The sequence below is a fragment of the Cotesia glomerata genome, linkage group LG1 (genome assembly GCF_020080835.1).
Source record: "Cotesia glomerata isolate CgM1 linkage group LG1, MPM_Cglom_v2.3, whole genome shotgun sequence".
Lineage (NCBI taxonomy): Eukaryota > Metazoa > Arthropoda > Insecta > Hymenoptera > Braconidae > Cotesia > Cotesia glomerata.
Window position 1 is genome coordinate 10,389,052 of NC_058158.1, and position 18,713 is coordinate 10,407,764.

Genomic DNA, 18,713 nt, shown 5'->3' on the forward strand with positions numbered 1-18,713 from the left:
TACACTGTACTTTCTTAAACATTGACGTTTTTAAATATATAAGCTCATCTCGATGTTACACTCATCAAGAGCTTTCATTTGAGTACCCACTCGCATTTTGATATATTTTTCATATATACATATATATATAATATATATAAATATATGAAAAATTGATGTGGGTACTCAAATGAAAGGTCTCGATGAGTGTAACATCGAGATGAGCTTATATCTTTAAAAATGTCAATAGTCCACAAGATACAAGGTCATTTCTTAATTATGTGTCTAGAGATAGAGTATTTTTGAATACAGCCTAAATACTTATCATATAAATTTAATATCGGTGATAATGATATGAAACCTTGAAAAGGCATAAATTCAAGTCAAGACCTTTGCAATGATACTAAAAAAATCGATTTTATCATAAGACTATCTTGGAAACAAAATTTTTCTTATTCTCTTAATAATATAAGCTGAGCCAAAAAAATCCGGTCCAACTTTATGAAACCATAAATAATTTATCAATTATAAATATTTTTTATAAAAGATTTGAATCCAAATTTTGGGCATCTGCTCGTAAGAAATCCCAACTAATCTCCAGGTATATGTAAATTGATATATTATACAGCTAGTAAATAAAATCACGTATCACGTCTCAGCAAATGTATTATATTCTATTTAAATAATATAATTATTATACAAAGTCTTGGAGTGTATTCATGATGGGCATGATCACAAGATACATCGTGCTCTCGACACGATCAATTTCCGCAAGTCACGCGACCAAGAATAGCCCAGCGTGATGAACAAATAGCCAACATATACACAGGAGCTGAAAGCTGGATGATGATATGCCGTCCTTATTTACAATACACTAGTATAGTACTGTACCAAAGTGTCATTTTGTTAAAAGTGAGAATAGGTATCACTCCTACAACAATATCCTACCAAATGATTTCCTGTTATAGTTATACAAATATATATGTTCCTCCAATTGAGAAACCCAAAAATGAAAACGTAACGACTTTATCCCGAAAACTAGCTTGTGTACAAAACCAAATACATACAAAATGATGAGATCCATTCGTTTTCTATTTGAATTTGATCTGACAAGCAAGTTGGGCTTGTCGCCTGATTTTATAAAAAGAATTGGCTACAACATTATTATAATGTACAGTGATCCAAAGCGGCCTGTTTTTCTTTTTCTTTATTATATTATAACTGATGCATTCTTTTCTCCTTCTTTGAAATTTTTTTATTATTTTTTTTTTTTTTTGGTGTAAGGTCACAAAGAATTTGCAACAAGAGCAACCGCCCATTCATCTCTCCTCCATCTATATATTTTTGGTTATTTTTCTCCAATTGAGGTGTGTGTTTTTGAGAATGCGTGGACAAACTTAAATTCTTTATACAATCATCTAGCCATTCACGCCTCCTTGGGTCCATATCCTCGAGACGTGACCATTTGAAGTAGATCCATCATCCATTGCTCCGTTTCCTTCCTGACTTGTTGCTTTACTTTCTTTATATTTCTGATATACACATCAATGTAAAGTGCGTGCCGCCATATATATACATACAATAACAATGCACCAACAACCTCCATAACACTAAATATAAATTGTAGCAATTCGAAAACGATCCACTGGGACTTATTTTTTCCAGATGGCCCAGGTGTCATCAATTTTACCATGGATCTATTTATATTTGTATCCAAAGCTTTTCAAAACTTGAAATTCATTTTAATCACTTGATTTGTTACATAAAAAATTATCATTTACAAAAGCGACGTTTTAAATGTCATAAGGGCTGAAGAATGACAAGAAATAGACTTTCTTGAGATTTTATTAGCTTGTAATCAAATCAACCATCAAATTTTATGATGTATCATTTAAAAATAAGCTTTACATTATATTTTTGATAAGTTCTTTAAAAATGTCGCGTCATTGAGTATCATCTCTTAGAAAATTTTTTATGTATTTTCCAAACTGTCTAAATCGTAATAAAAATTTAAATAAATAATATTTTTGTTAAAAAAGTTTTTTTTTGACTACAAACAGAAATCCATTGTGTGGCTACTGAATGAAGTACGTAAAGCAGAGAGCAGACCTTTATGTAAAATATACTATCTAGCATATGTTGGATCAAATTACTAGGAGTGTCCATCAGGCCAAAAAATCAAAGTAGCTACTTGTATTTCTGAAAAAACTTATACTTTAAATTAAAATTTCAATAGAAAATTTTTTTTTGTCCTTTACAATAATTCTTCATCAAATTAATAATTACTAGCAACCTTGCAGTCACTATGTGACTGCCGTAAACTATAAATAAATAAAATTTTGCTTTATTAAATAATGAATTTTGTTAAATTGCACTGTACTATTTTAGATATTGATGATTTTAAAGATATAAGCTCATCCTGAAGTTACACTCATCAAGAGCTTTCATTTGAGTACCCACATGCATTTTGATATATTTTTCATATATACATATATATAATATATATAAATATACGAAAAATTGATGTGGGTACTCAAATGAAAGGTCTCGATGAGTGTAACATCGGGATGAGCTTATATCTTCAAAAATGTCAATAGTTCTCTAGATACAAGGTCATTTCTTAATTATGTATCTAGAAATAGAGAATTTTCTAATGCATTCTAAATACTTATCATAATAAATTAACTATCGGTGAGAATGATATGAAACATTGAAAAAGCACAAATTCAAATTAAGACTTTTGCAATAAATTTCACTAAAAAACCCGATTTTGTCTTATGTCTATCCTGGAGACAAAATTTCTTTTATTCTCTTAATAATATAGATTATTAGTTTCACCGTTTAGTTCTCTATACTTCCATAATTCTACACTCACTACCGATTGGTATTATAAGCAATCGTATTAGTGTGTTAATAAAAAATGCAAAAGCCTTGGAAATAAGTAATTTGATATATTTATTGGAGGAAACGATCAGCGGAGAAGTTGAGTAAGAGGAATATATATTGAGCGTTGTTGTGATGCTTATGCGGTCTGACGCTTACGAGTATATCCAACACTTGGCATAGGCTCACACATGAATATTATCATACAACAGGCGGATAAAAATATTAAGGTCGATGAAAATATTATATCGAATAAAATAAAGTCAGATGTGTGTATGAGTAGCAAAGCAAACGCACAAGTGCCCGCGGTCACTATTCTGGGCCACACTAGACGTTTAACTTTAACAACGAGCCCATTGACGGACAAAAGGACCATCACCAGGTTATGTCGATTGATATTATCATTAGTTTACTTAGATTAGTTCAAGAGTGTGGTGCTATCACTTAAAACCACAGGAAGTGTCATAATGCGCTAAGAATAGTTATATTTGTACGCACAAAGACCTGGACGTCCAGCTCCATTCTATTTTATTTTATTTTACACATACAATTAATAAATTGGGTTATTGAATATTATGGATTCGTTTAGGATGATTAAATTCTTTTTCACATCAATGGGCTTGTTGATCAAATAAATTTTAAGTTAATTAATTTGTACTTGAACAAGTTATAACTTTAATTTCGTAAAAACATTCAGTTTTGCGTATTTGAAGATCTTCACACAGAAAAAAAGGTTTACTTGAGCCAAGAAAATATTTTTCTTCCTACTTATTTTCTCGAGGGAAAAAAAATTTTTTTTTGACACAAGAAATTTCACTTATTCCAACAAAATTAATTCTCTTGCTTTAAAAAATACGTATCTTGATCCAAGAAAATTTATTTTTCAAGAAAATCTTGTTGTTTTGAGAAAATTCAGCTTCTTGCTTCAAAAAATTCAGTTCTTGATAGAAGTAAATTTTCTTGTCTTGAGAAAATTTCTCTCTTGCTCCACAAAATTAAATATAAAGATAGAAGTAAATTCTCATTAATATTTTTATTGATTAATATGTCAAATGGGAAGATCAAATAATATTTCATCATTTTTTTTCATTCAATATTTTTTTATTTTATCCACAGATTCGGTAGAATCTGGCGCCAAGTTCCGTTCAAATCCGTTGTAAACGGAGCGCCAGACTACCGACTGTGTTTACTGTAAGCAGAACGGTTTTTTGAGGTTGCGAAATTTTATTTAATTCTACGGTACTTTTTTTACCCAATTTGTTTATCATAACAGTAGTTCATAATTTATATCACCGTATTAATTAATTATATTCACTTATAACAATTTATTTACTTGAAATTATTAAATTTTATCAGCACATACTATAGCTCGCTCACAAATTTCGATCCTGACTTTTTTTTTATGGAGAAAGGTCAGCGCCACAGACTAGATAAAATAAAAATGTGTAGTAATCCTCCTATAGATACGCAACTACAGTTAAAAAAAGTAATTCACAGCTTACATTTACGGCCGCCAGGGTGCACTGGAATTATATCTACATAAACTGTAGCTTCAAGGGGATAGTTTGCAGTAAAAAATGCTGCCAACGCGAGATTTAAGTTGGTACCAATTGTAAATTTTCATTATAATTACAAAAATACTAAAATCTGAAAACAGTTTCACTGTAAAATCGCGCCAAGTCCACGTTCATAAGACTATTAGGAAAAAGAAAATTTTTTCTCTACAAAAGATACAAACTAAAATTAGAAAATCAAGTAACCGATATGATTGTTTATGATTTTGGGAAATTTAAAATCTTATTGTAAATTTAAAAATTAAAAATTTTAGAACGTACCTGGTGGGCGTCATTGTGTATTTAAATATTTTTAAAGTCCCAGTAAATAGATTTTACGATTTACATTAAAAGTAAAATATTTTGCAACCACGCACACTAAATACGTTCTAAATTTTTTTTTTTAATTTTTAAATTTACAATAAGATTTTTTTTAATTTCCGAAAATCATAAACAATCATATCGGTTACTTGGATTTTTTAATTTTGTATCTTTTTGTAAAGAAAAAAAAATTTTTTTTTTCCTAATAGTCTTATGAACGTGGACTCGGCGCGATTTTTTTTACAGTGAAACTGTTTTTGTTCGGATTTATTTATTTAGAAATATATGCCAAGGCAAATGCCGAATGGCAAAGTGTATACATAAATGTTTTATATAACATGTAACATAGTATCACGTAAGAAGTATAACAATTTTTGATGAGCATTTAAATTTTATATATAATTAAAATTTAATAATTTATTTGATAAATTCAACTAGAATATTTTAAATTTTAAAGGAACAATTTAATCTTTTGAATATAGTTTGATATGACCAGCACAATTTGAAAGAAAATTTTAAACAATAATGATAATCAATGATCCTTTAGCTCGAGTTCTAGCAGATACTCAAACATTTTGTTTTTGAAGACTTTTAAGCTCTGTGAATTTAAAACTTCAGTTGGCAGATTTTTCCATAGGCGGATAGTTGATACAACAAAAGAATGTTATATGTATAATTGCTCACTAAAATAATATAAAATAGGTATCAAATATTCAAGAGAAAAATTTTCTCAAGATGAGAAAATTTTTCTCTCAGCTGAAGTAGGTCGCGCTGCTTCCCTAAAGTGTCTAAAAATCTTGATCAAATATAAAAATTTATTGTATCAAGTATTTATGATAATTTGAAATAAGAAAAAATGACTTCCACCAGGAATAAAATTTCAAGAAAAATTTTTACTTCGGCCAACACAACTTCGGTCTTCCTTCAGACACCCGAAAATTTTATTGAGCCAAGAATTTTGTTCTCTAGTCAATAAATTTTTCTTTCTGTGCACAAACTAAAGCCCTAAATTATCACTTAAGGTTGTTTAAAAATTTTTTTTTAATGTCTAGAAAGCAAAATAATCATCTTACTATTGTGCGAAATTATTTTTAAAGCGGATCATTGATATTAAAAATTTTAAAAATGTTTACTGAGCTTAATTATACTTAAACCATAATTTTGAAGGAGGCTTTGATCCTTTTTAATATCATAATGGTTTACTCATTTTAGGATTAGAATTTTGGACGATAATTAGTACTTAAGATTAGGTTAATAACCTTTCGATGTTTACGATTACGATTACTCTGAGATTTTTCAGCTTAAAAATAAAAACTATTGTTTTGTGCAATTAAAAATGTTTTTTAGGATTTATTAAATCCGTTATGTCGTAAAAAATGAAACACTAATCACAATAAAAATTTACAATAACGAATGATGGAATTTCTTACAAAAATATTGAAAATTTAAGAAATACTTTCTATTATACCACAATATAAATTCATTTTCAAAAATCTTAGATTACCTAGATGTTAAAATTTATTTATATATGTTGACTTTCACATGTTTATACCTCGTGAATAATGTAACAATATTTTTATAAATGGCTTGAGCGTGGTAATCTATTACCTTTTGACTGATTAACACAGAACGGCAGTTTGTGGTTCGAATTGGGCATATAAATTTTTTTGAGCCATAAATGACGGTAATAAAGAGCCTTAACGGATCTCTCCCGTGTTTTACTGTGTACACAGCAATATTCCACTTTGTCTGTTCAATTTTTTGGCTCCTACATTTTTTTCTTCAAACATTTTTATTTGTTATGTAAGGGGCTGTTGCTGTATACATCACGCTGACCACAAATGCCGGCTATAAATAATATGCCTCGAGACCAAATAAGCAAAACTTTTTACAACGTTACCTGAAACTTGGTGAAGCTGTTTTGCAGTTTTTTTTATAGAGCAGTGGTTTCAAATGTGTACGAGGAGGAAATGAATGAAAGAAAAATAAAAATATCTATTGCTATATCTGCTCCGGTCTAGTTGTAGATGTTCTGTTATGTTCAAGAGTCTCTTCAATTGTTCGGACGGAACAATTGGTTGTTACTTTTAACAAGCTGTCGTCAAAAATAGGTGACGCTGTTTTGCATTTTCATATTTTTTTATCTTTACAATTACAATTCTAAGTGAAAAAAATATTTTTATAATGAATTTTATCTTTAAAGTCATATTTTTAAAAAAATATGCTTTTATAAAAAATTTATGACAAGAATTAATATAATAAAAATCTTTAAATATTTTTTACAAAGTATTTAATCATTAAAAAAATTTAATTAAATTATTTTAAGAAAATTAAAATAATATTTTGATGATTTTTTATATTTCAAAATATTAATTTTGAATTTTTTTTTTTAACATCAAAAATTTCATCAGAAATTTTTTTAAATCTCAGTCAAAAACGGAAGAAGAGAATTAATAAGTTAACTAAATAATTTCAGTTTATTTTTAAACACATAAATGAAAAATAAAAATGAATTTGATCTTTAAAGTCATATTTTTAAAAAAATATGCTTTTATAAAAAATTTATGACAAGAATTAATTTAATAAAAATATTTAATAAGTTTATACAAAGTATTTAATTATTAAAAAAATTTAATTAATTATTTTAAGAAAATTAAAATAATATTCTAGTGAATTTATCATATATATTTGTTTCAAAATTTAAATTCAAGTTATGAAGAAAAATTTTAAATTGTATAATTTGAAATTTTTTTTTTTTTAACATTTAAACTTTAATCAGGAATTTTTTTAAATGTGAGTTAAAAACGGAAGAAGAAAATCAACGTTAACTAAATAATTTCTGTTTATTTTTAAACATATAAATGAAAAAAAAATAGAGTAGAAATCACAGGTGACATTAATCCATCCAAGAATCTTATTTATCCAATAGCACAAAGTAAAGTCAGAAGCTTATTTTTACAGTAAATCAAAATTCTCGAGAAAAAAAAATAAAAAAAAAAATCTTTAACCAAAAGTTAAACAAAGAAAACACGGTCAATCTTCCTTTTCTTTAGCCTACATCGTGACACCGTGGTTGAGATGATCCGTATTGCGGATACTCGACGTGTGAGAGGGTTAAATCCGCGCCGACAATAAAAAGTTCGACCAAGCGAATAAATCGACCGGAGGCTGGATTATATTCGCCGGAAAATGAGAATAAAGATATGCAAGACGGTAAATAAGCGCGACCGATTCGTAGAAGCTGACCTGCGTTTCAAAACTATTTCCTATACTTTTTCAACATAGTAATGCGATTTTAGCGCTAACTTAAAAAGTTAAGCAGGCTAACCTGACGGCGTAAGCGGCTAAGCTCCCGAAATCTCCACTTTTGTTATTTGCATCTCACTTAGTCTTATAAGAAAATCCCTTTAATTTTTTAAACATTTCAACAATATATTTATCTCTCTTTTTATCTTTCTATTCAAAAAATTTTTTTAATTTAAAAAATTAATTGTAAAGTAACAATCTTACAACTAATTAATTTTTTTTCAATTTCTCCAAGAACTTGCTCTTAAAAAAACTCGTTCTAAAAAATTACAGCCGCTTAAATTTAAATAAAAAAAAATAATTTAAAGAAATTTATTTTAAACGGTTATATTGACGAAAATACTTAGACGTGTTGTCGGATAATCCGTCGTCAAAGTTGTAGGTCCAACTAAATAATCTGATGTATTTTATCTCTCGTTTAAGTTATACGTATATATTTTTCCCTTGAAGACGGAAAGAGAGCAAGAGAGAGCCTGTTACAGATATAAAAATAAAAATAGCTAGTGAGAAGTGAGCTGAAAGAGTAGAACACTGTAGGGTGTTGAGCTTGAAGTGAAAATAAAAATAATGAACGACAAGGACTCAATGTCACGGGGTGGTCTGTTGTAGAGTTTAAACCGTCGTCGCGGGCACTAAACAAGAGAGGCGGGTTCGACTTTGTGGGAATTAGAAAACTTAAACATTAACTTACTCCGGAATATAATAGGAAATGCTTTGAATAATAGCCTAGACTGGAATAGGTTTACCTAGTAACCCAGTATCCATAAAAACTGAGGCGAACGCAAAAAGGATCACCCTTTCGATAATATTGTAGGATTTAAATCTTTCAAGACCACCGACTGGACTATCTTCTACCAATTCTTAAGCTGTCTGCACTCCAGTCCTCAGAGTCAGTCTTACATTCGTTAAAACTATATACCTCAATCCCATTTCTTCCTATTAAGCGTACTTATGGGATTCGAATGGTTTATTTTGGGCCTCCGATACAAAAATATTTACCGCTAAAAAATTACCCATTAAAAAAAATTTTTTTTCAGCTGAGCTGCGAATTAACTGGTGCTATAAATATTGATGTATGCCGATGACATTGCAGTATCAAATACACACAAGTTGTTACGCCGAGAGATACACTACACTGTCTTTTTATCGTTGTAACCAAACGCCAATTATCGACGCCCCCAAGGAGAGAAAAATGAAGCCTTACGATCTTACGAATGAGTCCAAGGTAAGTTGAACTCTCTTTACGTTCCGAATAAAAATTTTCATAATGTTATTTGATCCAATAACAATATAAGTTGAGTCATTAAACGTAAAATTAAATGAGGCTTTAAAAAAAGATTTTTTTTTTTAAGCTGAAGCACGGAAAAAAGAAAACTCGAAAAATTACAGTATAAAATGTAAAATCGGTCCCGTCGTAATCAAAACTAGAAAAATTACAGTTTGAAATAACATTTTTTTAAATTCAATTTTTTAATTTAATATTCAGAGCTTTCAATGTAAATATTACATTCGACAATGTAATTCTTACACTGAAAAAAAAGTTAACTTGATTCAAGAGAAAAATTCTTGAACCAAGAATATAATTTTGAAGAGGGTAATTGTCTTGAATCAAGACAAAAAATTTTTGAATTAAGTAAAATTTCCTTAAATCAAGAATTTTTCTACTCATATCAAGAATATTAAGTTCTTCAAAATTATATAAGGTAAAAGCCCCAATAGATGATCACGTACCAGTATATAATCACTCCATGTATCTGTATATCTATATTCACAAATATAGGTATACAAATACATGGAGTGATCATATACTGGTACATGATCATCTATTGGGGCTTTTACCTTACTTGATTCAAGAAAATTTTTTTTTGTGTGTATAAAATTTGTAATAATTACAATCTGAAACTGTAATTTTTCCAGTTTTTATCACGAAGCGCCACGTTGCATTATGTGCTGTAATTTTTTGAGTTTTCTTTTTTCCGTGAGTCTTTTTTAATTTTTCAATTTTTCGTCGCACACCAAATTAAGAGGATATTATTTTCGTAGAAATCGTTGACATGTTCTCTGAAAGCAGGTGTTGTGATCTTTTGAAATTAAAATATCATTTTTTGACAAGAAAATTTTGAATTTCGAATTTACTTAAAAATTTAAATATTTAAAGTTGTTTTTATTTTATTTAATAAATATTAGGGATAAAATAGAATAACAAAAAGACTTTCTTGGGCCTTTTGACTTGAAAATTAGTAACGGATCGAACATTCCTCGATTTGCTCGAACTAAAAACCATGAAAATAGTCATTATGGGAAATTTTAACGTTTTTACTGATTTCGACTAAAAAATTAAACTGACCGTTACACACTTTGGGTGGCCGATTTGTCTACTTCGCACAAGCATTTCCAAATTTTTTAGCATTCCTTTTCTTTTAATTTTCATGGAAAACATGCATGAGTTGCTCATAAAATTATCAACAGTCAATTTTTCAAGAAAAGCTCTTCTCACTAATTGAAAAATAGTTTAAAAAATTTTTTTCATATTTACGGGGTACAAATTTTTCTTAAAAAATTTTTTTTATGAATAATTTAATTATTAATATTACAATTTTTTAAACAAGTAGTAAAATTATCAATTTATGATTGAAATAAAAAATAAAGTAAATATTAGATTTTTAATTGATAAAATTAAAAAGTATGACGAGTAAATAATTTATTTAATAATTAATTAATTAAAAAATAGTTTAGAAATTTTTTTTTCATATTTGGGGGTGCAAATTTTTCTTAAAAATTTTTTTTCATAAATTATTAATATTAAAATTGTTTAAACAAGTAGTAAAATTATCAATTTAAGATTGAAATAAAAAATAAAGTAAATAATAGATTTTTCATTAACAGAATTAAAAAATATGACGAGTAAATAATTTATTTAATAGTTTAATAATTAATTAATTGAAAAATAGTTCAGAAAAATTTTTTTTCACATTTGGGGGTATACATTTTTTTGAAAAAAATTTTGTTTATGAATAATTTTATTATTAACATTAATATTATTTAAACAAGTAGTAAAATTATTAATTTATAATTGAAATAAAAAAAGTAAATATTAGATTTTTAATTGATAGAATTAAAAAGTATGACGAGTAAATAATTTATTTAATAATTAATTAATTGAAAAATAGTTTAGAAAATTTTTTTTTCATATTTGGGGGTGCAAATTTTTCTTAAAAATTTTTTTTCATAAATTATTAAATTATTAATATTAAAATTGTTTAAACAAGTAGTAAAATTATCAATTTATGATTGAAATAAAAAATAAAGTAAATAATAGATTTTTCATTAACAGAATTAAAAAATATGACGAGTAAATAATTTATTTAATAGTTTAATAATTTATTTAATAATTAATTAATTGAAAAATAGTTCAGAAAAATTTTTTCATATTTGGGGTATAAATTTTTTGAAAAAATTTTGTTTATGAATAATCTTATTATTAACTTTAATATTATTTAAACAAGTAGTAAAATTATTAATTTATAATTGAAATAAAAAAAGTAAATATTAGATTTTTAATTGATAGAATTAAAAAGTATGACGAGTAAATAATTTATTTAATAATTAATTAATTGAAAAATAGTTTAGAAAATTTTTTTTTCATATTTGGGGGTGCAAATTTTTCTTAAAAATTTTTTTTCATAAATTATTAAATTATTAATATTAAAATTGTTTAAACAAGTAGTAAAATTATCAATTTATGATTGAAATAAAAAATAAAGTAAATAATAGATTTTTCATTAACAGAATTAAAAAATATGACGAGTAAATAATTTATTTAATAGTTTAATAATTTATTTAATAATTAATTAATTGAAAAATAGTTCAGAAAAATTTTTTTTCATATTTGGGGGTATAAATTTTTTTGAAAAAAATTTTGTTTATGAATAATTTCATTATTAACATTAATATTATTTAAACAAGTAGTAAAATTATTAATTTATAATTGAAATAAAAAAAGTAAATATTAGATTTTTAATTGATAGAATTAAAAAGTATGACGAGAGTAAATAATTTAAAGTTTCCACCAACAGATGTCTACTGTCGTACTACAAATTTCATCTGTTGGTGAAATAGACCCGTATTTGTTGGTCCACTTTCGATACCTGGGCCCGTGAAACTCTTATTCAACTGATCCATAATACATCTATCCACGGTATTCTCACAGCTAATAATATAAACGTATTCCCTTGTAATAGACCATGACGATGAAATGAAATAAATGGCGAGCAGTATCCGAAAATAAGTTGTCTCAGATCTTGACTTCGCTATTAACAACATGCAGGTGAATATAATACAGAAAAAAGAAAAGCTGAAAAGAAAAAAACATAGAATTAAAAAGGAGCATTCTTTGGAAAAAAAATCGTCTTGACGGCGACATTATCTGTTACTTCTTTAGAGAGTCTGGATCTCGGGGTGTGTCGAATTCAGCGTGCTTCCATGATAATGATGTAATGAGTGCTCTGGGGGTCGTCAATTAGCCACGCTTGCCTCTTTTTTAGTGATCTCAATTCCCGGTGGGCCCAACTTTGCATACCGTTCCATTAATTTACAGTTTTTATTTGAGTTAAGATAACGTTAGAAGGTGTTTACTTGATTTTTATTTTTATTTTTAAAATATCAATTGATAAAATATAAAATTTATTTCGTTCCAATAATGAGAAATTTTAGAATTTAATTTTTTTTTTTTAATTTTTGAACACTTTATTTTATTTAATAGATGAAATTTTAAATAAAAAAATAAGAGTTTAATTTTTTTAAGTTTAAAGTTTAAAAATTAATAGTTATTTTTATTTTTAAAATATCAATTGATAAAAGATGAAATTTAATTTGTTCCAATAATAAAAAATTTAAAAATTAATTTTTTTTTTAATTTTTGAACACTTTATTTTATTTAAGAGATAAAAATTTTAATGAAAAAATTTCTTTAAAATTAAAGAAATTTTTAAAACTGAAAACAGTTTTAAATAATATTTTTATAAAATAGATATTTAAGTATTAATTTTTACAGATGCTTAAAAATTCTAATTATTACTCATTTAAAAAAAAAATTAAAAATACTATTAACCAATTTTTTATTACCTTTAAAAAAAAACACTTTAACAAAAGAAAAATCTTAATCTTCCTACAATGAGGCTTTACGTAAAAAAAATTCAATTATCTTTTCAATAAGATAATGAGCTTATTTATTCGCATTAAAATCTTAACCATTACAGTTTAAGAAAGAAAAATATGGTTCTTTTGTGATAATGAAAATTACTCTGTCCATAAATAAAGTGATCGGGTCATTAGACAAATTTACGATTTGTTCAAGAACAATTAATGGAAAAACATAATTTGCTCCTCGTACACGGAAAAAAGAAAACTAGAAAAATTACAGTTTGAAATAAAATTTTTCTAAATTCGATTTTTTAATTTAACATTCAGAGCTTTCAATGTAAATATTACATTTTGCAATGTAATTCTTATAAAATCTGTAATGATTACATTAGAAACTGTAATTTTTCCAGTTTTTATCACGAAGCGCCACGTTGCATTATATACTGTAATTTTTCAAGTTGTCTTTTTTTCGTGTAAATGGTAATTATCTTTGTATAATACTTAATACACTGCTTAGACAGACCAATCTCTTAATGACAGAAATTTCGTGACACTAAGAATGGATAATTGTTTGCTGACATAAATTTAGTGATGAATTCATTTCTGTAATATTTTTTTTTACTAAAAAGACAGACACTTGACTATCTTAAATCTCGATAACAAAAGAGCACTCAAAATTACGTTTTAAAAGTAAATACACATACAATAGAATAATTCGCAACTATTGGCGTCGAGCGATAATTATCCAGATGCAATTAAAAATCACTTATCTCAATTCAATAGATTTATGATACCAATCTAATTTTTCTATAAATAATTGAAATTTTATGCCCTAAATTAAAATTTCGATTTCTTTTCTGTATACACTGATAGAAGGATTTGTTTATGTTTAAAAAGCTTTATTAACTGTTAATAAGTAATTTATTAAGTATAATTTATTAACTGTCAATAAATATTTATTAATGGTTAATGAATATTTGTTAACTGTTAACAAATATTTATTTAAAATAGAATGCAAAAATAGCAATTTTCTTTTGACAATTTTTATAACCTTATAATTGGAATAAATGATAATAATTCAATTTACTGAATAAATTAATTTTTTTAATTTTTAAAAATATAAAAAATAATTATGAGCTGTGATAGAATTTGGTATTTTACAATAAACGTTAGTATAATGTAATATAATTGATATAAATAATTTATAAAGATGATTTTATTATTTATAAGCAAGCTTCATATCATATGAAATTGCAAGCGAAACAAATTCACTCAACAAAATATTTATTAACTGTTAATAAATATTTGTTAACTATTAATAAATACTTATTAACTATTCATAAATATTTATTGAATGTTAAAAAATATTCATTAAAATTTAATAAATTAAATAATTGTCTTCAAATGAATTAAATTACTAATACACTGATAAAAGGATTTGTTTATAGTTAAAAATATTTGTTAATATTTAACAAATCATTTATTAGAGACCTTAACAAATATTTTTTAGTATTTAAAAAGATTTATTAATATTTAATAAATGAATATTAGATTTATTAAATACAAACAAATCATTTTAAATAATAAGAAATATTTATTTAATACTAAAAAGTGGTTTGTAATAAATGATTTGTTAACTATTACACAGATAGAAGGATTTATTTGTACTAAAAAATACTTGTTAATAATTAACAAATCATTTGTTAGAGACCACTTTTTAGTATTAAACAAATATTTTTTAGTATTCAAAATGATTTGTTTGTATTAAATAAATCTAATATTCATTTATTAAATATTAATAAATCTTTTTAAATATTAAGAAATATTTTTAACTATAAACAAATTCTTCTATCAGTGTATCTGGTTGAAAAAGTATTCTAATCAAATAAATTAAATTATTTATACACTGATAGAACGATTTGTTTATAGTTAAAAATATTTGTTAATATTTAATAAATCATTTATTAGAGACCACTTTTTAGTCCTTAAGAGCATGTAATACAGTCTATTGTCGGTAATTCAGTTTGGACTAATGATAACAAATGCCAGTTGAATATATCGGATTGTTTATTTGAAACACATAAAATGCACACTGATAGAAGGATTTGTTTATAGTTAAAAATATTTGTTAATATTTAAAAAATCATTTATTAGAGACCTCTTTTTAGTCCTTAAGAGCATGTAATACAGTCTATTGTCGGTAATTCAGTTTGGACTAATGATAACAAATGCCAATTGAATATATCGGATTGTTTATTTGAAACACATAAAATGCACACTGATAGAAGGATTTGTTTATAGTTAAAAATATTTGTTAATATTTAAAAAATCATTTATTAGAGACCTCTTTTTAGTCCTTAACAAATATTTTTTAGTATTTAAAAAGATTTATTAATATTTAATAAATGAATATTAGATTTATTAAATACAAACAAATCATTTTAAATAATAAGAAATATTTATTTAATACTAAAAAGTGGTTTGTAATAAATGATTTGTTAACTATTACACTGATAGAAGGATTTATTTGTACCAAAAAATACTTGTTAATAATTAACAAATCATTTATTAGAGACCTCTTTTTAGTCCTTAACAAATATTTTTTAGTATTTCAAAAGATTTATTAATATTTAATAAATGAATATCAGATTTATTAAATACAAATAAATCATTTTAAATGCTAAGAAATATTTGTTTAATACTAAAAAATGGTCTCTAATAAATGATTTGTTAAGTATTAACAAATATTTTTTAATACAAATAAATCCTTCTATCAGTGCACTGAAGATTATCAGGCTGATTGTCAATACTCCCAACACTGTTCAAAAAAATTAAACTATAGTTTATTTACTATAAGGTAAAAGCCCCAATAGATGATCACGTACCAGTATATGATCACTCCATGTATTTGTATATCTATATTCAGAAATATAGGTATACAAATACATGGAGTGATCATATACTGGTACATGATCATCTATTGGGGCTTTTACCTTAGTAAATGAAATTTTTTGTTGATAATTAGTTTTCTATTCAAACCTAGTTGCATTTTAATAATTCTGTCTTATAAGTAATCTAAACTAAAGTAAAGATTAACCAAAAAATTAAATCAATCTCAAAGATTATATTGGTTGTAAGTTTATGAGTAATTTCTTTATAGTAAAGTTTATTTACTTGAATATATGATGGGCCCGGAGATAAGGCAGTTTTATGCGCGAACTCTGCCTATTTATTTATCATTTTGTTATTTTTTTTCAATGATTAAATTTTAAAATAGAAGAATCAATTTATGAAGGACTATTATTAACATACTTCTGCCAAGTTTAATGATTTTTTGTTCAAAAATTACTTGGTCAAAAAGCGTCTCAGTATTTTGTCCAAAATTTGAATATTCTCTGTCCTACATATGTTCTTAATAAATATTTCTTAGTATTTAAAAAGATTTATTAATATTTAATAAATGAATATGAGATTTATTAAATGCAAACAAATCATTTTAAATAATAAGAAATATTTATTTAATACTAAAAAGTGGTCTTTAATAAATGATTTGTTAACTATTAACAAATATTTTTTGACACAAATAAATTCTTCTATCAGTGTAGTTAATAAATCCTTCTATCAGTGTATCTGGTTGAAAAAATATTCAAAGAAATTTTAAGAAAAAGTAAAACTGTTATTTTAAACTCTTGTTGAGTGGAAATTTGAGAAATACCGCGAATAAGTGAATAAGGGATGCAAGTAAATCTTGTGACGCTACGGGGCGACGAAGTTTTTCCCGGCAGGAGGGGCGAGTTGAATAACATGCGCATCATGAATAAAGACATCATATAGCAGCTCACACACAAAAAGTGCCGACGCCATCCTATACACTATACTAGGTCCCAATAGAGTCAAGCGGCACAATCTTTAGAAGATAATTTTTCTTTTCCAGTAACCTGTTAGTTGTGTGGATCTTACCATTATTATTGAGCTCCCAATCTCTAGATTATTGTTTTTTAGTTTGTTCAAGTTCGTAAGCTCCACTCTGTCCTCGGTGGTGACGACCACCGTGTTGACGTCGCTCGACAATACATTCATGGATAAAGAGAAGCCATTGAGTTTTCTTTATGGTGATTATTAAATTTTAAAATGAATAACTATATTTATCCAGGTGGTCTTTATGCTTAAGAAATTTTAAAAGATTTAATATTTCGGTTTTTTGTTAAATGGCTAAACACATTTTTTTACTACTAAAATATTTTGCTGTAGTGATAAATAAAATTTGAAATACATATTTTATTGAATATGTCGCTAGATTAGTTAGTCGAGGAATTTTTAAAGTTCTTTTGTGTCAATTTATATAATAATATAATAATTGACGCTGATTCGAGGTTGTCTGATTCGTTGATTAACCTCTCGCTGATGATGTCAACAAATTTGATTAATCTCATCAGTGATAAGTTAGTTGAGTTAAGTATATTAAAAATATTTATTGTATTTTGTACTTTAAATTCTTTGATATTAAAATTGAATTCAATTTTGTTTTTAAATAATTAAAGAAATTAATTTAATTTATAGGACAAAGTAATGAGCTTACATCTGATGTACCTCGTTGTTTTAATTGACTTGAATAATAAAATTTCAAGGAAAAAAGAATAGTTTAATTTTTAGTATTTATAAGGAAAATTTTAATAGTTAGTTAATTATATTTTTATAAAAAAAATTCTAAGTATCGATTTTTATATTTTTAAAACATATATCTTCCAAATTTATAAAAATTCAATTTTTTTTTATTTTTCTTGCTATTAAAAATATAAATTTTTATTGAATTTTTATTTGATTTTATCAAATTTTAAAAAAATTTATTATACTCTGAAAAATTTCATATTTTAATAAATAATAAAACTATTTTAATAAATATTAAAATTATTTTAACAAATATTAAAATTATTTTAATAAATATTAAAATTATTTTAATAAATATTAAAATTATTTTAAAAGAAGTAAAAAATTAAAAATAACTCAATAAATACATTTTATAATTCTTTTAACTGATATTTCAGTATGTAAAATGACAATAATTGAAAAAAAATTTTCAACCACGATATTTCACCCTTTAAAAGTACTGTCTAGACAATGGATTAAAAATAACTCTTTAACTCCTACTTACAAAAATACCTTTTATGGCCAAAACTTGTAAAAGAAAAGGATTGATCAGCCATAGCCATACACATCAACTCTCAATTATCTTCTAAGCCTTTTTTTCATCCACAAATCGCAAGTCGATTGTATTTTAATTAACGTTCAAAAGACTGGGAGTGACAAGAGTCAATTTTTACGTACACAAATAAGTATTAAAATTTCCCAGACTGGAACGACCTTAATAAGATCATAATGAATCTTGCGTTACTTGTTTTTGGATAATTTTTTCCCCAAGTCATGTCTGCGGTTTGACAAAGCTCGTCCACCGATAATCCGAAATATTAACTCTTTCAGCTTATGTTTATTATCTAGGAATAACAAAAGTCAATTTTGAAGCAGCATAAA

General features: G+C 25.5%; 1 long non-coding RNA gene across 2 annotated transcripts in view; it reads left to right on the plus strand.

Annotated features, from left to right (window-relative positions):
- Window positions 1-18,713, plus strand: part of LOC123274368 — a 169,729-nt gene that overhangs the window by 9,769 nt on the left and 141,247 nt on the right. For both annotated transcript variants that reach the window (XR_006511501.1, XR_006511500.1), the window contains exon 2: window positions 9,080-9,267. This is a non-coding gene — a long non-coding RNA (uncharacterized LOC123274368). The remainder of the gene's footprint in view (window positions 1-9,079; window positions 9,268-18,713) is intronic.